General features: G+C 35.4%; 1 protein-coding gene and 1 long non-coding RNA gene across 5 annotated transcripts in view; one reads left to right on the top strand and one right to left on the bottom strand.

The window, feature by feature from the left end:
- Nachra7 (nicotinic acetylcholine receptor alpha7 subunit) overlaps positions 1-22,939 on the bottom strand; it is a 194,668-nt gene that overhangs the window by 107,018 nt on the left and 64,711 nt on the right. The window lies entirely within an intron of this gene.
- LOC143897324 (uncharacterized) overlaps positions 1-22,939 on the top strand; it is a 164,980-nt gene that overhangs the window by 78,815 nt on the left and 63,226 nt on the right. For both annotated transcript variants that reach the window (XR_013256899.1, XR_013256898.1), the window contains exons 5-6: positions 2,969-3,080; positions 3,354-3,401. This is a non-coding gene — a long non-coding RNA (uncharacterized LOC143897324). The remainder of the gene's footprint in view (positions 1-2,968; positions 3,081-3,353; positions 3,402-22,939) is intronic.

Here is a 22,939-nt window from a genome sequence, read left to right as displayed (position 1 = left end):
AAAATATCGTTTTCGTTATTAAACATTTTTTCTTGCTTTTTTTTTTAGTCAATATCCAAACTTAACTGAAAGTAATTTTGTTACAATTTCTTTTTAATAAGTTAATTTGGGGATAGGTTTTTGAAGATTAACAACAACTATTTAGACCGGAAGATCAGATTCTTCTATTATATAATGCGCGCCTATCTTTCACACGATCGTTGTTTAATCTGCGGTGAAACAGAGACCGGCATATGATTGCGTGCATATGACTATACATACTGTGGCAAAATTGCAGCAAAATTCTTGTGAAACATTAACGACTTTCTGTGCCCTGCAGCAGCTATTTTATCCTAAGAGAGAGACTCGTAAATAACAGTACTAAAATCTCAAAACTTCCGTTAGAGCAGTAACGTTAGAAAGTAACGTATATTTTTACATTACTTTGCAAAAAATTGCAGTAAAAGAAAATATTTTGATTAGATATTTTTCGTTGGTGGTTATATTATTTTTCGTAAAGAGTTATTTCAAATAAATTTGCATGGAAATATAATTGTAGAAATGAAATTTATTGAAGTATAGAGCGCGCCAGATTAATCCATGCGTATAAATTCGTGTGTATTGTAGGGAAAGTTTAAATCGGGATAAATGTAATGTTGTTTACTCTTTTAATTAATGACAAATAATTGCTTTATCAATAATAGTTTTCAATTTACTATAACATTTTACTGCATTTATATTTAAAATTGATTATGACAAACATATATGCGTAAAATATGAATCAAACTGATTCGATATATTGCTGTCGTAAAAAATAATCGCCATATTGCAGTGGATAATCTTAATGCATAATTGCGAGGATGAGAGAGAAAAAAAGAAAAAGAGAGAGAGAGAGAGAGAGAAACGAAGAAATAGCAAACGAACAGTATATGCGTTACCGGGTGCCTTGGCAGAAATATTGAATACCGTGTCACACACATGCCTTACAGTAATTCGAATCGAATGGCCTGCCAATACCTATCTATAATACCTATCTCTAGCTGTCTAGTTGTGTGTCGAAGCACGCGCGCGTCCGTAATTACGGATTCGCGAAATGCCAAAGCGCGGCAAGAAGCGGGCGGCCATCTGGCGCGCGTCGCTCGACCGAAAAAGGGAAGCCGATAGGTAGACGAATTCGAAAGTTTCGCCGAAAAGAGAACTCGCCGGTGCATGGCGCATACAGCGAAAAAGTCGCGGCCGTTGATGCGAATTTAATTCTATATATATACGTGAACTTTCGCGAACGGATGGAATTCGCCGACGGCGTATAGTAAATCGCAGCGGCGAAACTTACGTTGCCGCGAGATTTATGAGCAGCGATCGATTTATCGTCCGACCGGCCGCGCAGCAGTCGGACGAGCGATTATCGATGTCTTAAATCTGCCGACGCGACCGGCTTGGTTCGCGCGCGCGTTATCGGAAAGCGATCTCGAATCTCTCTCGCGAGCACTAGACTTCCGCTTCATCCGCCGATGGAAAATTTTACGGAGATGTTTTTTTTTTTTTTTAATAAACTGGCGAAACTTGCGAAGGGTGTAGATTTGAAGTAGCTGAAACCGGTTTAAATTGTCGCAATCTGTTAAACGAATATTTCGATTAGGTACGCGCGACAGCTTCCGATTATATCGAAAAACGAAAATTATATAATTTGTTTTTACTATTTTTATACAAATTTTTACCTCTGGAGAGGAGTAAAATTAAGTGGCATTAATAAATAAAAAAGATATGCAATTTCTTATGTTATTGATTTAGGGAGAAAATAGTGCGAGAAAAATTATTTTTTAAAGCATATAATTTAATATTTCTGGGACTTAGAAATTTGATATGAAGACATAATAATAAATCAATTCAAAAGATAATAAATGTTTTTTAGTAAAAATACATAATTTTCGTATAAATACATAATCAAGATAAAATAAATTTACATTAACAGATAAACGAATAACGAAAGTGTAAATTATGCGATGGTAGATCATTCAATATCACACTATCAAATTGAAATTAAATTGAAATAAGAAACAATAAACTAAACATCCATTTATTATAGAATTTGTTAAATATTTTATCGATAAACTAGTTAGCACGTAATGCTTTGCATATTGTGTATTGTTGCGTAATATCATAGGTTGCCGCCATTCATGCGCCGACAGTCGAGAAACCAGGTAATAAGGCGAATCTCTCTCGCGTATCATCGCGTTACATCTTGAGACACAAACCCGATTATTCCCAACAATTATTAACAATTAAAAATTCGCGTAATTAATTAATCCGGCAATTAACGACTCGTAAGTAGATCAAGGCAACAGGTATTTGACGAAGCAGACTGCGCGATAAATCATCGTTTTATTGTAACAATAAATTATCGTTTTATCGTGCGATAGTTACGAGCAACGTATATTCCTTTAACGATATTTGCTTGCGAACTATATTTTCCAGCGTTTTGCATTTTACGATTTAAGTGTGACTCACCCATTCTATTCTAATTTCGGATCAGGATCAGGAAACACATAAGCTACAAAATGCTACTCAAAGCATAATATACAAAGCATCGAATTAAATAAATCAAAGTAATGATGGGTTTTTGCACTGATAATCACATGACTTCTCGCCGACGATAACCTTTCCGCGATCTTTAAGTGGTGGAGGTGCTTAGTACCTTGAAGAGTTCGGTACGACAGGGAAGCTTAATGTACTCATCGCCGCCGATTTAATTGAATGAACGAACCGTAGCCGGTACGTCGCGTTGCATTAACTTCGCGAGTGCCGTACAAAGTATCGCGTGACCATATACTCGCGTTCTCGCGAGTATCGTGTCGAGGAAGTTTTACGAAATTGATAACTTGGACAAATTGACTGCCTGAAGTGTAATTAATTTTTATATATTATTTTATATACGAAAATATCACCTATTCCTCTTTAATTGAATGAATTTATTCAAATGAATTTGAAGATAACGACACGGAGAGTGAATCGCGTCAATCCTATGAAGCTGACAACTGGGACAGCCTGAGAGGAGGAGGAGGCTTAGGAGAGGCATCGGGCACCGGCGGAGCAACTTTGGGGTGAGTATAATTGTATTATTATATCTTACGCGGAAGTATCCGTCCATTTTCCATTAATTGGATCGTTTATTCAGATGATTCGAAAAACGAGAATTGGCAAAGATTTTTATTTATGAAATTTTGTAGAAGAAAATACTTCAGAACTTTTTCTCGAAAATTATGTAATTATTTTATTAAGCATCTACTTAGTGGATAAATATAAAATTTAACGCGTTCAATAGTTATTTTTTATAAACATTACTTAATTTGGATTATTATATTTGTATGTTACAGATCAACGTAGTCTACGTTGCAGATAATTCCGCTGTTGCGCATCGATCGGTGAGTCGTACACAACTTTTTTATTAAGATAATTGATCTGTAAAAATTATGTTAGATATTATAATAGTTTTGTGTATATATCAAGCAAAATATTAGAATATTATTTTGCAGAAGAATAATACAAAAGTTGAACAGGACAGTTCACAGATCCGTTGTCTTAAAATAAATGGGCTAGATAGGATTACGGTGATTATTTGATTTTGAAATTATTTCTCATTATTTTTCTTGTTTGTCACGCTAATGTGCTTGAGGATACGCTCGCACACACAAAATTCACAAAGTAGAGCTCATCGATATTCGTCAAAATATCGGCGCATTATCTATTTTGTTCTGTACAGAGTTAATCTGTCTTTATCGGATAAAATTTTGATTCAAAAAGTATCCGATTAAAAAAAACTATATCCGGGAAAAATAGAGCAATCTGTATATATATAAAGTCCCGCATGATCATCGTATTCTGATAATTAGTACGTACGTTCACAATTAATTGACTAATTTTAATAATATATAATTTAGTAAAATTACAAGAAAAATTTTTGGATTATTGGATATATACGATAAAAAATTTTTAATTTATCCGCGAAAAGAATTCTCTAATTTATTCTTTAAATAAATTACACTTATTTTTCGATTATAGTCCACCAAATTAATTTACACATAAACTAAAACCATAAATAAATTTGTTCAGTAATTTCTCACATCTTTAGGTTTAACTATCACATATTAGCATCAACATGAATCAAGATGTTCCTAGGTTATCGAAACGCTATTACAACTGTCGCTGGATAATTCTTCGCAAAAACTTCGCATTACATTTGCGTGGAGGGAACGATTAATTTCAAACGAGGTCGATTTTTCATCGATTCTTACGTCGGCCATCAATTTTCGTAACCTACTTCGGATTTTGGAACAAAAGCTGACGACGATGAATATCTTCTTTGAGTGGCTCGTGATTGTGAGGCCACTAATTAATTGTGCATACCGCTACTTACGTAAACCTAACGTTTTAATTCAGATTGACGGGAAATCTAGTAAACTAGGGCCTCCAAAACGCACGTTTACTCATCTATATGCGTATATAGCAACGCTTGCGTTCGTAGATTCATAGTAAGCATGTTTAAACTTCCGCGCTAGTGCTTCCGTGCATACGTGAGCTTTGATAAGACAACGTACTGGTATGCTAATTACCGCGATCTTGTTTGTTAGAAAATATTTGAATTGGTTTGCAGAATACAATTTAAAACGCGATGCGGTTTTAACATTAAGGCTCATATCTTTCGAAGAAATTGAATTGAACGAAAATCAATACATTTAATATTTACGCGCGCGTTTAATATTTATGTCACAAAAGCCCTAATTTAAATTTTAGCCAACATAGAAATCAATATTGCAGTTAAATGCGTTAATTTTTTTGAAAGATATAGGAATGATTTTATAATCAACATTTCGCCTTTAACTTTCTAAAAATTGAATTATAGCATCTCATTTTCGCGGCATTGTTTTTAAAATATTTGTGAAGAAATTTATTCTTATATATATACTAATATTGATTAATAAAAATATTAGTTTCTTAATCTTTGCTAAATATTTTGCCTAAACGCTTTACTATATCGGCAAAGCCAAACGAACTATTGAATCTTCACGTAGTATTAACGATCTGTGATGAAATATAGAATGTAAGATTTTTATAAGGGTCATTAATTAAAGAGTAACGATATATTATAAATGAGAAAAGCCGATAGAGTCGCGGACAATAACTGGGATAATTCTCAATGGCATCGTGCTTTCTATGCTCGTTAAATCTCGTCATCTTATTTAAATTCATTTAATAATCAAATGGAAATAAAGTGGTGAAAGAGCAATTTCTAATTGTAAGTATACACTGATATCTTTAAGGATAACTTTTATTCTTAAAAACGTTTGTTTTGAAAAGCATATAGATTTTTGCAATCTACATCTTAACAATTTATAATGATCTGACTTATAATATCCTAGAAAATGAAATATTTATTATCTACAACGCATTTCGCTCATTTGTAAAACAATATTGTAAAACGATTGTGATTCTCTACGCGATATTTAAAAAGATTTAAAAAGAAGAAAATCTATTATCAGTATATCGCCATAAATGTGTATCGAATCGATTTTTAATGGTAAAGACAAGAGCCTGAAGGCTTCCATCATGAAACAATATTCTGGCATGCGAATTATTAACGAATCCGCTTATACAATTATAACAATAACGAACGTTGTGAAATTTACAAATATAAAATGTCAAATATGCAATGCATTTAGAAAGCCTAAAATATGAAACTAAAATTTCTCATTGGAGTAAAAATGATATTTTAATGCAATTTGATAACGTACCTTATAGTATATATAAAATATTTTTATTAAAATGTTTTTAATTTATGACTGATGGTAAAAAAACTCATCTAACTTACATTATCAACAATTGTAAAATACTCAACCAGTTATATCAATATAATTCAGTTATAAATTAAATCAATTGCTATTGATCTTTATGAGTTTTCAAATTTAATTAAGAGACGTATATTGAAATGTTTTAGAAAATAACCCACTTATTGTTGGATATCAACAAAATTATAATATAAGGAATACAATTTTTATATCAATCTATGTAATAAAAATAGCTTTATATATTTTTTTCAAATTGTTATTATTGTCGTTCTTTTAAGTCTCTCGTGAAAATCAGGGGATATTATGTACGATGAGAAACGCTGCTGAACCTTCGGGATTAATCGTGCTTAATTAGAGAGCCAGGTAAAAAGGGGTGTTTTTGTACTTTCGTAATCGCGTGTTTACATCGCTCTCACTTCCATATAAGAACTGCTTGATTTTTCTTTCCGCGCGTAATCGTAAGTTTTGCAAGCAAAGGATCCGTTTCTTTTTCGTGAGTAGTCACAAATCTCGCAACGCGTTAAAGTAACGACAAGACGAGTGTTTCTATTTTAATCCTCCGTGTAGCGTTCATTTCCGCAATTTTTTTTTGTAACAGTTCTTTATAAAATGTTCGTATTGATAATCTTCATTTATCTCACTTATCCGTGTCCGATGGATGGCGTTGTAACTAATTGTTTCTATCGCGCGTATATCTATATGTGTAACATACAATATCTGTAGGGCATAACACACGCGGTCGATTCACTGATTTAAGATAACGCCGAATGAATGCAGTACTTTTTATATCGGAACTTGAATAGATTCAATTTGAGATCGCATATTCTACACGGCCGTGGCAGCTGTACATATTTCGCGTGAATAAAGGGGCACGTGAATATCCATGCGCATAACGTCTGTTCATCCACCGCTCATTCGCGCGCGCAGTATCGATTTCGTCAAATTCCCCAAATAGTATTCTGCGACCGAAATATACGCGTGGAATGTAATATACTTATGTTACATCACACCAATCCAGCCTCTAGCTTAATCCCACGAAATAAACAACGGATAGACGAGGTATTCATGATTTATTATTATCGAAAAAAAAATCAATTACAGATTAGCAATAAAATTTTCCCCAGTTCTTGATTTCTTTGTCAATTTTACGATAATTAGACATGCAGGGACAATTAGAACATTAACTGTAGATAGAGATATCTATGAAAGAAACTACATGTTTACTATGCAAAGCAAAGCTTCGCATGAAAAATTACTGAAAATTTATGTGGAACATAAATTAGAAGTTATATATAAAATAGTCTGCTTATTTTGAATAAAAGAATATGGACTGCTCACTCCTCGTGAGATTTCTGCGTGTTTGATTTGTGCGTTCTTACCTATTGCCGGTGACAGCCTGGATTTAGTAGTTTGGGTTATTTCGAGTGAATCGACGCGTGCGTACATGTACGTGAATACTACCTACTAATTACTCGAGTCGAGAAGCCTTGCTTGATCCAGATCTCCCAGCAAGATATACCTCTACCTCGCGCCATGCCGAACGTCAAACCCGCTCCGCCGTAATCGAAATATCCGGTATTATATCACGGTATTATATCGCGGTATTATATCACGAATCTATATGCATATGAACAGATACATGAACAGGCTCGCCAATTTGATTTCGGTTTTTCGAGCTTTACACGACTATTTTATTATTTCCATATTCTTGCCACATATATATGTGGTATTCTCCGCTGCCTGATTGCTTCTGTTTGCAGAAAGCATGGAAGAGGGTTATAATGTAAATCGTAGGTAAAATTTCCGCATCGTATCCATAAAATGTAACATTTAATATCGAGAGATGAATATCCGTTGATCTGGTGCGTCAAAACTATATTGAAATATAATTATTCACGAGACGATGCGCCGTTAAGCGGACCACCCTGTATAAGTGCGGCGTGTATGTACAATGCGTGTATATAAACATATAGCAAGAGCCGTACATATCCGCGTATATACAGCCTAGGGAGCAGGCGGATTTGGCATTTCCAATTCTACTCGCATTGTCGAGTCGTATAGAAGTGATTCAAAGCCACGGAGAACACGCTGCCGTGTACGATTCGCGATTCGCGGAATCTCGCATTGTTGTGTACGTGCACATGAGGGATCGTCGGTCTTTCGTTGCGATACGCGAAGGCGGACTTTTATAAATTCACGTGTCACTTTAGCGAAACGCGTGACGCGCGGATTTCCGATTCCGTTGCATACCTCTGCCTCACCGTTCGCGTCGAATAGAAAATGCGTCTTAACTTTGGCATTTTCGTTTTTGCTTATCGGTATGTTTGTTCCATTACTGTAACGAATCCCCAGTTTGCTTTGTACTTTTTAAAATTTATTATTTGTCACGTCTTCTCGCCTTCAGCGCAAAAGCCCTTAATACTTGTTAAGCGCCCTTCATTGCTAAAAGGGTGAAAATGAGCACAGATCTTCTCGCAGGATTATGTTTTTGTCACGTCGTACAAAGATAGCGAGACCAATTGCTTGATGAATCTTTTTAACCCTAAATAGCGTCAACCTCTTAACGAGGTATTTGTAAATTATACAAACCTTATCATTATTTTTTCGCCAATTTTTTAATAGCCCGCACACGCGTATGATTGTTGTTTAAATAGAATGTATCTGACATTTAAAAAGACACTTCGAAAATCTTTATGTAATAATTTTCTATTCAGGTTGTGTTAAAATTCAGTAAGATTCAATTAATTTATAAAAATATTTAAAATATAAATTCGGTTATATTAGAACATTATCTGCGGATAAATACACAGGCAAAGGTATAATATTATTTATACGAAATACGTATACCTAAGCAGCTTTCGAGCTATAAATTACATCTAGAATCGCTTTATTACTGTATGAAATAACAAGATCTATTATTTATTATTTGGCTTAGCAGGTAACTGATCGCCTGTGTAAAAGCGTATCGCTGTTCTAAAAGCGGAAGTGCGAACTCTTTGAAAAACAACGTATACGATTCTTACGCTGTAAGTTCATAAATGTTTCGTAGCCTGCTTGTAACAGCGACTAGGTGAGAGATCTACAGTTTTCAAGAGATTTTATAAATGAATTTTCGCTTTGTATATAGTAGATAGTAGATTGCACGTTGGTCCATATGTTACACGAATTGTGTTACGTGATACGAAAGACCCGTACACGAGAGAGAGAGAGAGAGAGAGAGAGAGATCTCCCGGTCCTAATAAATAAATTAAAATTAAACTGTTGGCATAAAAAAGAATTCATTTAATTTAATTTAACACGAAACGAAGGCTTACGCCTTCTTATCTCTTAAAAGATACTTTCTCGTTTATGCTTCCAAAATTTTTGTTGAAATGCTCGAATCTTTTCTGGCTTTTAATAAAGCAGGGAACATAATTTCTGGGCGTACGTGAGTCATGCTTAATTAAAATACCTTTATTCCTATTTTGTTGCATTCGGCACAAATATGATATTGCTATGATCGATTAGAGCAACGAAGAATAATTACTACGCCACGACGATTATGAAATCGTCGACGACTATGAAAAGAGGGAAAACTTGTTAAATCGCAGAGACTCCGCAAATACTCGCCCATCTAGTAAATCGTACTTGACAATTACAATTTTGCCGCTTGGCGCGTATAATTACATGAATTCCACGACGACTTTGTTCCTCGCCAAAAACTTTCGCAAAACGAATTTGCCCGTTAGAAAAAGCGCTCGCGAATTGTGACAAATGGAACTCTTGACGTCCCTTCCCGAGAAAACAGAATTATGTAGAATTTTATTCTATAATAGCGTTCCAAAAGCGTAAATCCATTTTAACTTTTAAACTGCGACTACGGCGTATTACTACGTCGCGTTTCTAATGCATTCGCAATCTACGCAACTGTTAATCTTCTATCTGCAGAATTACGCTCTCTATAGAATTCCGTTATTTTATTAGCGATTTTCTCGCTAACAAAACTAATATATTATTTTAACAAAATTATATAATTGTATTATCTATTTCTATCGTATATTCCATAATTCTAATAGTGGATTACCGATTTGGAATTAATTTTCGCTTACTAAAACATTGAGGCATTTATCGAATTCTCGGATAAATTTGCAATTAAAAATAAGAAACTTCTGGCAAAGATTATATTCATTTCATTTCAGTTAATTATAAATTTATAGATCAATTTTTTGAAAATTTAAGCTTTAATTACAAATATACAGTGTTGAAGAAATTGAAAAGTTAAGAATTCTCTTGATATCTTTATTGAAAAGAATCAGATATTAAAAAATCATGTGGTAAAGATACAGCCAAACAAAAACTATTTTTCATACGTTATACTTTGTTTCATTATCAATATTTTTTATGTTTTTCGTAATATTATTTTATGCGAAGCTGATCAAAGCGTATAGACACGAGGACGATGCATTTCCCATATCAAAGCCAGGTTATAGATCTGGTTCTATACCTAGCTATTATTATGCAGATTTTTAGTCACCTTTAGACAGTTTTATCACGCGCTCGAGAGTCAATGTAAATCAGTTATTGTGCTTGCTTTTTATGTAAAAAGAAAAGTAAAATTTTATTTTTCTACTCCGCGCTCTTTCGCAGATTAAAGCAAATATTAGAAGGTATCGATTCGCAAGGGATTAGTTTGGGAAAGGTGACCTTAATCTCCAAGTAGGAAATCTATGCTCATAGCTAGATGGATTATGGTAGACGGTGAATATATAGATATATATAACGGGGAATATATATATATATACGCTCTAGCAAGGGTGCGTAATTTTGACGGGTTATAAACCACTTTATAGCTTCGTTTATATACCTCCGCGAACGCGAGGATGCGCCAATGTTCCATGTTCCTGCGAAGTATCAAGCAGGGCACACACATTTTCGTAGAACGTAACAGTAAGGTTTCGACCAATCGTGTTGCTCGATTCTTACTTCTATGGTTACAGACGACCGAATCGAGCAACGCGATTGGTCGAAATCTTACTGTTACGTTCTACGAAAAGATTGTTTGCCCTGCTTCACTCGGGCATGCTTGATGCTCGTAACTTTTATGTAAACTGTCAGCTTTAATAAAGCGATAGGGTGTAATAATTGAGTAGAGAGAACCTTACGTATTATTGCAACGCGATATTATAATGGAGCAATGCCTAATGTATAAAAATTTTCAAAATTTGAGAGATTGAAACACTACACTACACACACACATATGATGATGATTAATTAATAATTAATTAAAATATATTAAGATGTTAATTACTGTCGTTGTTATATTTTGACACTATTAAATGCTTTATTTTAGCACTTTATTAGCTCTACAATAAAAGTTCTATCTGACAAAATGTCTAGTGAATTTTTTATATTAATTGTACGGCGTAGAGAAAAGGAAAGGCGTCTCGTGTTATTAAAGTTAAGTGTAATTTTTCTTCCGCACTCCTCCATTCATCAACATCAGATGGAAGAAAGACGCAGAGATGAACGTCTTGCAGCTAATCTGATATATAACTTAGCAGCAGTCAAGCGTTTTAACCTGGATAGAAATCTAATTGCCATTACCACATCAGTGAATCCAGTTTTACTTTGTTCAACAGTTATACAACTATCGTACTAACCATAAATATTTTCACAATAGTAGAAAGTCTTACAAAAGCTCTCAGATATTAATTAATCTACCTTTTTTTGTACAGGATAAATGTATTTTATAGCAACGTAGATCATTTATTATATATCGTTCATCTCTCTGTAGCATTTATTCTTATTATTATTTCGTAATCTTTATCTTTTATTTGTCTGCAGCTAAAAATAAGGAACAAATATTTTTCTACATTGCAGCAAACTGCGGCATTTTATTGCCAATCTAAAATTAAGAGAGATGTATTTTAATGTCCAGTTAAATTAAAATGCCAAAAAATATATTAAAAACTCTCAGGAGCAAATATACTAAGGGACAAATCAATCTTTCGTATAACTACCAAAAACATTGAGTTTCCGTTTGGATTGATGAGACAAACAAACGACATAACTATTATCAACTCTCAGCCGATATTTCACGAGAGCGACGTACCTACTCGTTGGATGACCGGATTAACTGTTGGGTAAGGAACTTCTGAATTTCCCAGATAAATGTCGGATAGTGCAGCACGGTTAAACTCGCGAAATATTAGCTTCAAAACCCAACTTTTTACAATAGTTGCAATATTGATTATTAATTCATAAATTATTTTGTAAATTTACAGATTCAGAGAGGATATTAACAAATAATTTTTCACGTAGTAAAAAATAAAATTTTGTTAGTACTTTACATGTTAAATATTTTTTCAGTTATAAAATAATATTGTTTTATAAAAAAACAAAATTATTTCACGTATAAAAAATCAAATTACGTAAATTTGTTAAAAAAGTTTAATATAATTGTTTGTAAACGTTAATATTGACATGAATTAGTTCCATTCGTCGCCATGTTACAACGCGCATTGTCATAACAATTAAAATGCAAAATTAATTATGTAAATTTAAATCTGTCACAAATGCATTTAACAACTTTGTCATTATGTACCGCAAGAGTATGAATACCTGTTCTAAGTATTACAATCTTCTAATTTTCAACGAATGTGCCATGCAGAAAGTCGGTATATAATAAAAAAAAGACTAAAGAACTACGAGTAGGAAGGGCTATATATTCTTTTTGCCTCTACAAACGAGCCGGTTGTCGGATGAACGCTAACCAGATCATCGTTTATAACTCCATTGCGGTGCAGGTAACATCGCAGGTAACCAGGTCGCGCTGCAGGTTTTCTTCACTTCCAACGGTTATCCGGGAAACATTTTGGCATTGTCTACCAGGAATAAGTAGCGAAACGTAGCGCGAAAATCGGGTTAATGGCCGTCTAAATGGCCGTGCTTGATCATGGCTGTGACGCGCGCACTATCGATCCTTCACAGTGCGATGCTTCAACGTACCGTACAGTAACGCGAGATTGCAGGTTACGTCGTGTAGCGCAAGATAAAATAATACAAATGACGCTTTCGTGCAATTGACTTCTAACGCAATTTAACTTTGTTCATAATTTATCCGTTTCCTTATGTAAGATTTAAGATACACGAGCAAAATCCTTTTATTTATTTTATGTATATTTCTTTTTCTATATATATATCTAATTATAAAGCTATATTTTAGCAGACAGATACATAATGCAAATTGTCTATTTCCTAATATTATTATTTTTGATTTTTAAAATAATTTCTAAAACTGTAGCTATAGTAAAGGATTTCTGCATTTATTAAAAAATACCGAGAATATCACGCTTTTTCTAACTGCAAAGAATAAAAATTAAATTTGACTTGTTAGATGCCTAAGGAATATGTTATCATTGTTGTGTCGAGAACGAAGTAGCTGTAAAAAGCATATTGTACGGATGCAGTTTATTATACGCGGCGTGGTAAAACGCATTTATGCGCTTGCCGCTACACTTTGCCGGTATCATTAATTTTAGCGTGTACAAAGAGAAAGCGGAATAATACACTTCGCGAAGGTCACTCGGTCACAAAGACGGCCGCGTAAAGTGCTTTCCGGTGACACGCGTTTACCAGATATTTCATCATTGTTCAAGTGGGAGTTCATATGTATTTGTATTTGATAGCGGACACTGCGTGGACGCATATTGAGTTTTAGAAGAACAAATATACTCCAGACGAAGTCAAACAATCGTCGCGCTGGGCGAATGTGTAATTTCTGAGAAACACGACTGCAAGTGCAATTTCGGAGTTAGAGTCAAGAATACTGGCGCACGAAAGTCGTCAGCGGTCGGATACGGTATGATAAATCTACAAATCCCGACAGTATCGCGATACCGCGAATCGTAATTTCGTCCATAAATAACGATCGCACGATTAAAATGTAAAGCTATATATACGTTAAAATAATTTATACAGAAGTATTCTGTCTGTAACTTTACCATATTTATAAAAATTAAAAACCTAAAACTCACATTTTATAAGTACTTTCCGAAAAAGATTGAAAAACTATTTCGTATTTCCAGTTTCAGATAAAGATTAGATTTTTTATTTCAAGATTCAATAAGAGATATTAAATGCCTGTTCTGCTACACGTTTTTACCACGAAATAGAACACGGTTGAGATACTCATGACTCAATATCGGAAGAAATTGAACAATGTGCATTTTCTTTTTTAAATATTTTGATCAGAATTCCATTTCTCTATTCTTGTTTATCGACTATTTTCAATTTTTTTTAAAACAATATTAGATTGTCATCGCATGGAAAAACGAAAGAATCGTAATAGATTCTCTGTCTCAAAATAGAAAATTTTATTTTTCGTCAAGTTCTCTCATTTCAACCCTTCAGTTGTACCATATTCACCGATCGATACGTTACATAGTGTCCAAATAGTCGACTCTTGCCGAAAAAAATAAAAGTGTCATAACTGTTGTGAAACCCGTGGATATCTACGCGAACGATAACTGTGCGCCCCGAAATTGACGGTAGCCGATTGTGTTAGGTTACACGTGTTCTATTGATTACGACGGCACAACCGCTTTTCATCGCGAAACTATATACGGCTGCCAATTTGTATTAAGCGAAAAGTATCGGTCGTTCCTGAGCGACTTGTCATTTGCAATCACACGTGGGGGAAAATTCGGTCATCGATGTCCGAACTGCATGTTCGTGTCGAAAGCAATTGCAACGTCTTTCGAAACGTCCACCACAAAGACCTGACGATTGTTTAACGATTTAAAAAAAAAACCCGTGACGACGTTTCATCGCTTTCATCAGCCTCCCTATAATTTTCTTCGACGCGCGTATAAGACTTTTCCTAACATTAATTGTATGAGATTATAAAAAGTTTGTCAGTCAGCGGAAAACATCAATAATCGGTCGCACACAAACGTGGAATTTCACGGCACGTGCGACCTCCTTTCGCGGTTGTTCTTTTTTCTTTCATTTTCCACGAGAGGTCCAGTAAACGACTAATTGTAAGCTATACAATGTGGTCACGTTTTTGTAAGACGTTAGCTCGCCATATAAAGAATCTTGACATTTTCTTGCGGTAGGGAGGCCATACAATGGTCGGTCACATTTGGCGACGGCGTGAATGACGCAGAAATGAAAAAGTTGCCCGAAAAATAATAAAACAGGGATATAAACGGGGGAGAGAGAGAGAGAGAGAGAGAGAGAGAGAGAGAGAGAGAGAGAGAGAGAGAGAGTGAGAGAGAGAGAGAGAGAGAGAGAGAGAGAGAGAGAGAGAGAGAGAGAGCCGTTCATTGTAGCGTGTCGTGATAGAAACGGGCGGACCGCATTTAGTCGAATCGTTGGGGTTACAGCAATATCAAAAGGTGTATAATATCAGGGATATCTGTAGGGTGACAGCGGTCTATAGTGAATGAAACCGCGAGTAATATCATTGTATGTAATAATAAAAGTGGAACGACGACGGCGACGGAGATGTCAACGTCGGTCCGTTTTCATTATAAACCGCTTTGAGAAAATTCGTAAAAAATATCGACACTGCTGAGGTTACATTTATCGACGTTTAACCCATTAACTTTAGCAATCCCAAAGGCTATTTTGTCAATTTGATGTGTCAAATAGCAAGTACAAGCCGAACTCGTCGTTGTCGCGAAATACACCGCTGTACGGACTTTTAATAAACTACATATTTGATATAAGAGATTATAATAGATATTAATACTTAGATCTATTTGTTATTATGGATATATTGCAGAAATTCAAAAATTTTTAAGAGTATTGCTTTTAATTCCATTATGTTTCACTCTACGATGGTAGCAGGTAATACCCGAATCATACAATCTGTATTATATAAATGAATGCATTTAATATTATATTCTTTTTAAAAAGAGTTTTATTCTAAAAATGCCGGAAATGTACATATACATTACAAATTTTTCTTTTATCTAGTCATATTCTTTGATACAGAATAAGCTTTGGTCCGATTGTTAAATTAATTTTATATATATCTACATTTCTAAATGCGCATCGTTTGAAGTAAAATTTTGTAAAGTTTACGCTTAAAGAAATATTAGATAGCACATTAAAATCGAATTAACCAACTAAGGAACTAAAGCAATTATTCCGATACGATTGGGCCGTTTATTAGTTACGCGGCATTATAATTTAAATTATACACTGATTTGTTATTCATATATAAATTGGGTTACAGTATCGTATTGTTCTTGACAAACACTGAATAATTGGATGTCCAAAAGACCGTTAAATGCGTATCAGCTCGCTCGATGCGAAATTTGGTTCGATTACATATGTATAGAGATGCTTTCGACGGAAACGCGCGTTTTCGTGTGTAAAGCCCGTCGACTTTAATGACACACATTTCTCGCGCGAGAATATCGGGCACTGTCCAATATAAACGCAAACCAAACGCAGTTCGATTGCACACATCGACGATCACGAATAAATGGGCCTGAAACGTAACGTATAAATAATAAAGAAAAGTGCATTTATTCAGATAAACATTATTTAGAGGAAAATATTTTTTTCTGCAATTTTATCTTCACGACATATTTCCAACTTGTTTTATACTAAGCATTTCTATTAGTCAGGAATAGAAACATGCAAAGTATATAAAGAGTAGAAAAATATTTTTGGTGGCCGTACGTATACATATTTTCGTGCCTGCCGTGTCAACTTGAAATCGCGTGCTCGCGCCAGCAACAGCGGATGTGTTGCTTTGTGAACGGAAGCCGTGTTCGAATCGATTGCAACGCGATAGTCAACGCTAAGTGGAATCGAGAGGGTAGTAACATGGTGCAGAGTTGTTCTATCGGCAGTAACGATTGATCCTACTGCCGCCGCCATTTCGTGATGATTGCTCTGATTGATAGCTGCTCTCTTGCGCGCGTGTTAAACTCGAACTACTAGTGACGACTTTGGCGTATCGATTACAAAGTCTTGTGAGAGTTTCTGTTTTCTCGCAGATACATGTTATATAATATATTTGATAATGCTTCGAGCAGAGTAAAGAAATATTTCGTTACATGATGATTATTATTAGCTATGCAAGTTTAAAATATTGTTACGATATTATTGATTAATTTTAGTATAGATAATTCAACTATCTAGTGCAGAGGTAATTTCAATGGAAAGAGAAAGATAGAGATTATAGATTTCTTCATAATAAATTTAACGTCAAACATGACATTTGAAATAAAATGCTATTTGAAACGTTTCTAATCTAATCCAATAACTTCAAAATTTATAACAAACTACTGCCCGTGAAAATATTAATTTCTTTCAATTTAAAAGAAAAAAAATATGTCATACGTATATATTGTCAGATTAATGAGACTTTAAGGATTCTATATAAATTATCGATGAAAATACCTGCGATTCCGGATTTAGAGTTCTGATGAGCGCGATAAATTTCGCACAACGTTTTCAATCATGCCAATTTCACGTGAAATCTATGACAGTTGCAATTATGAACAAGTTCGCGAACTGATCTCTCTCCGACCCATTAATTTCGGCGGCTTAGCTATACGGCGAGGACACATGTCGATAGCGATATAAATCGTTTGTCCATTTCGCGCAGTTGGAAATTCATGATGGCGCATCTTCGGCGCGTCTGCAGCGCGGCGCGTGATAAAGTGCGCGGCGTGTCACGGATCATGTGATGAAATTTGCATGCGAAACAGAAAGATATGCTGCGGAAGCAACGTATGAGGCTCCGCGGGGAAATTTGTGTTCGATACCCGCTGACAGCGTGATATCTTTCGAGAAACAAACGTATCCCGGGTGTGAAATACGAACTCGCGACATAATGCGACGTAAATTCCTGGCAGCGAGCATTTTTCTTTAACCGCGCCATTTTGTAGTATTATATTAATATTGCAAAATTCTCTCGGATTACAAATTGCAGCGGTTACTCTCTCTCTCTTTCTCTCTCTCCACCCTCGCATAGTTCATTTCTAGGTAGACACACGCGCAATTTTTGAGACGCGAGCATTCTTTTGTCGTGGTTGCACAACGCGGACTGCGGACTTGAATGCAGAAACTGCGGCGTAACGAGGTGAAACGCGTAACTTTACCGCAGTCAGAAGATTCGCGGCACGATAATTATTATGCACGCGCATACAAATGGCACACTCGGCGAACTCGTAAACTAATGCGCATTGTTCGGCCCGCGAAATTGATAAACGGACGACTGTTTTTCTCACGCCGCGATATAACTTCGGCTTAACGAGAATGGAATTGAATTTACGTGTTCTGTAGCATTGCGTTACCGATTGCGCTAATTAGTGCCAGCGTCTCAATAATTGAATGAAAAATACACGAAGCGCGCGCATTTAAGACACAATGTGTGCCCTGTACATTGTGTCAATAATCAATTTATTTTAAAGAAAAAAACTGCTATCTATCTCTGAAAATATATTATAATACGTAAATAATTTTCAATAATGAATCAATAATACAACAAGTCGACATAGAAGTTGTAAATAATAATTACATGCATTATTGAATTAAAGATGAACTTTTATAGATCGTATGTATATAATATATCCAGGCTTTTTAAAAAGTCACGAATCCATGTCACAACAAGTTATAACATGGAGAGACGTAACTTCAATTTAATTTTCCATTAATATGTATACGCGTTTCTTGCGCACTTAATTTAAATAATGATTAGGAAAACACCGGATAATGGATTGCTCAAGACTGTCCATCAAGCGCAACAGGTTGCAACATATCACGTGCATCGGTCAGTCGATAAAACCGCACAGGTTCTGCGATCTCAGTTTAGATCGGGAAATCACGATTATTTATTTACTTAAGATGAATAAATTCCGCGCTACGAGTACATTCGTCCAATTGATATCAAATGCTCGAATGCATTTTTTTACAATTTTGCATGGAGCCCGTGGTATATGTTGCGAGCAGTACTTAATTGATTCATTATCATCATGATTTGCAATACACTTTGATATCGTTTTATTGAGATCAAATCTGCGTAACGCAGCTATCATAATTTTACCTTGTGACCACAATAAATGAATAATAAAGCAGCGTCAATTTTATTTTTAATGCTAATCAATATAACGAAAAACTAACTACACATCATAAAATAACAAAGACATTAGAAAAACGTCAAAGTAGAAATAAGTCTATATTTCCTTTCTGACATTTTACGAAATGTTTGCACTTAATAAAGCGCGAAATTTAATCAATCACAGACAACAACGAGAAACGTATTTTCCCTCTGCGTGTATAATATTTTTGTGGATATATAAAATAATGTTTCCCGAAGCTGATCGCTAAGATCAATATTAGTCTCTCTATTACCATTTAATATCCGATAGAGTAAATAACTTGATAATTATATCTTGATTAAAGTTTTACGCAGAAAAATCTACCGGAAATTAATGTAAAATTCACTACTTATTAAACCTTTTGAGTAATCCGCTTTACGCTTAACATTGAGGGAACTTATAACAATTAAAATGCAGAGAAAATTTTTGGTACGAAAAAATCACATGAGAATTGTTTGCATAAAAGTAATTATTGATAAACGAATTATCGAAAGTATAATATTTGCGTAAAAAAAAAAAAAAAAAAAAAAAATCTTTGGAATATATTTAATATATATTTTATAAATATAGAGAGAGAGTATATTAAGATTCACACTGCGCATGTGTCACTCATGATTAAAATTAACATTATTTAGATAAAGGAAATCAATTTACAAAGTATTTCTGTCGAAAAATTGTGCTCAAAAACTTATATCAATTGAACTTTAATGATTTGTACTAAACTTACACACTTTGAAAATACTCAGTTTAATACTCCGGGATGTCCGTTGAATAAAAAGCTCATTGAAACTTAAAAGTCTTCTATAGAAACGCAGTTACAAAATCGCTACAATTTTTCTCGACGAGCTTAAAATCGCACCGCTACTACACGACGGAGCGTAAACTTTATCCCCGGTGCGGAGAACTGATTTACGGAAGTATAAACTCGCCCGTAAGTGCGGAAACTTTCTTCGAAAAAGTTATCGAGAGCAATCGTCGACGATCGAGTCGGAAGCAGATGCCACATGTAATTTTGTTAGTGACCGATCTTTCGATGTCTCCGCGCGCTTGGTAAATCTCGTAAGAAGAGATATCTTGACGAGAAAAGAGAGAAAGAAGGATTAATAAAAACTCTCCCTTCTCTCCCCTAGCGGGAGATAAAGATCACTTTTAACCATCTTGCGCGCGCACGATATTACGTTCGCTCATAAAATTAATCCTTTATTACCAAGCCATTTTATTTTATTATTATTAGCCTGCACGTGTCGCATCGCAAAGCGTATCGCTGACGCGATCGAAAGAATCCGCAGCGTGCGTTCTACATTCGCTCGCGTTTTTCTCCCTGCTCGCCGCACGATTAATAATTCTCGCTTTTCATTTCCGCGCGTACAGCTATTATATTGGCGGGTTCGGAGAGAGCTCGTTTTCTCATATCCGTCAAAGAATGGGTTCCATGCGACGGCGACGGGTCACGCGTTCGCAGCCCCTTCGGAAGTGGGAATAAGCTGGCCCGCCGTCGCGTCGCACGTCGGTGGAAAAGCTGTGATACACACAGATCACGTGCGAGAACCTGATGGGTACGGGGCGAACGAAGTTTCGGGATTTACTTTCCGCGAATCAATTTATACCGTAACAATATAATATAAATTAGTTTTCTGTTTCGCGATATAACTTTTCCGAGTGCAAGATACACGAACGGCCGGAGAACGACGTTGCATCGCCAATTTGAGATATTTAATGCAACCTCGTAACACAATACAAATTGTTACGTCAATTCTCGATGTGTTGATTGTACGTTTTCATAAATGAAGACTTTGCGCCGCTTTATTTCCCATCATTGATCATGCTATAGTTGCGTGGCTCTTATTTTAGCTTCTGCACTATTAACTTCTTTTTGATTAACACCATTCGAAGGCAAGGCAACGTTAAAATTTTTATTACAAGGGTGCGAAAATTGTTCACAAACTCGCTGCACAGCTGTTACTTGACGTAGCCGATTACCTTGGGGAAAGGGTTGAATAACTGTTCGCGCTTGATGTATCGTCATTTTCCAAGGCGAATTTTCGCGGCGTAACCGGCATTTCCGTTTCCAGCGCTGAAAGCAATACTGTCTAACACGTAGCGCATTTATGAGTGTTCTGTATCATAAACGCAATAGGTGCTGTCGACGATTTATCTCTGTACGACGAACAGACAATGATTCACGCACCGTTTCAATTTTCAACGGTGCATTTTCTGAAATTTCCGATCGTGAAAGACGACGTGTTTTAACCAATAAATAATATACATTTGGCATTTACCCTCTCTGCTTCTCGCGCTGCATTTATTCATGTTTAAAAACAGAAGAGTGCAAAAATAAATATTTATAGAAAGTTGATTTTTTTTTTTTTTTTTTTTTTTTTTTAAAATTGTCTGCTGTTACAGCTACTAATTTAGAAACATGAGACATTTTGTTAATTCGCAATAGCTTCTTACTATATATAATAAAACGAAAAAATAGCAACATGTCATGTTAATCCAATTGTATTGAACATTTCGTATTACGCAATAAATATGTTTTTCTATAAAACATTTATGAAATCACAGAGCAATTATCTTATAAATCTTTAATGAATATATGACTACCTTACAGTAAATATATTTCTTTTCAGTATCAAAATCACGAATGCTTGTATAATTGATAAAAATTTGCCAATCAATGGCGACTTTACTGCCACTATTATTTATATGATTAAGCGCGCGCACAAGTTCGCGTGACGCGATAATAGCGCGTTCCTATCTTAATCGTTCATTTATCTTGTTCGCGATGTTTTGACGCCATTGCGGTGATAGTGATGAATTACGGCGCGGCGCGCGGACAGTTAATTCAATGTAAAGCGACGAACCCGGGAAACTTTTCGCGGTAGGTACGTGACCCGCCATAATAAACGGTAACGCGGCGCTAACCGGAGCTCGCTGCACAAATGCTGCACATTTCCCGTTCGAACAAATCCAGTTTGCGGCCTGTGGCGCATCTTTGACGCTATGCGTCATTCGCGCGCCCGCGTTTGCTACTACACCGGGAACGACGACGAAGCGAATTGAGGGTGAGAGTAGATAGAAACTGTGCGACTCCTTCCCATCGTCGTCGTCGTCGTCGTCGTCGTTCCGGCCCCATTAGCTGACTTTCTTCCACTTGCGAATTGCATCACGTCGTGTGCGAAATCGAATTGCGGCACGCTCGGCATTCGCATAGAAAGCGCACTTCTACCCCGATTTTACATGGTGTGTAGCGAAAACGCATTAAGATCACAAGCAAGAAGAATTCGAAACTTTTCTCGATACGCTCCGATTTATGTGACTTCGAAACACAGTATCGTTTTACTTAATAATAATAATTTATTTATAAAAATAATGCGGATAGTATTTATATTTGTAAAAGAAACATTTTAGCAAACAATTATTTACTCAAACAACAATTTCTTGACAAAACTGTAGAATAGTATTAATAATTTTGAAGTTATTAATATCAGTCATGGAGTAGCTTTAAAGTGCAATTAAATAAACAATAAAAACAAAATTACCGGATTTGTTTCACGATAGTTGTTTTGATAGTTAATTCGAAATTTATACGAGCTTTTCTTTCACGTGCATATTTGTCATCTGGAATATTTAAGCCATCTATGTTATATCTTTAAATAGATCATGTAATATGAGTATGCAAATCTGCATCGGCTATGCAAATTTCACTGAGCTGCTCGCCCTTATTTCCGACCAATCGCGTTTAGCACGTCCCTGGCTTAACCAAGGATTTACAGATCGCGAGACCCTCTTTTGGCAGGTTCTCCCGCAGCCTATTTCGTCGAGGTTAAAACCTTGGTGCCCTTGGGGATATAGCCTTCCTTTCTTAAAAATCTCTTGAATTTTTCGAAGCCGCGGCTGGTCACAGATTGGTTTTAACTACTTAAACTTTCTACTCGGGATGCCTAATTGCTTAGCGTCTCGGACAATTAGTGCATAATATCAACTTATTTATCTTGATCTTTTCCGCAG

This window comes from Temnothorax americanus, unplaced genomic scaffold, assembly GCF_048541705.1.
Source record: "Temnothorax americanus isolate GAGA-0224 unplaced genomic scaffold, ASM4854170v1 Scaffold20, whole genome shotgun sequence".
In the NCBI taxonomy this organism is placed as follows: Eukaryota; Metazoa; Arthropoda; class Insecta; order Hymenoptera; family Formicidae; genus Temnothorax; species Temnothorax americanus.
The sequence above is the reverse complement of the archived record's forward strand: the minus strand, read 5'-3'. Positions and strand labels throughout refer to the sequence as shown.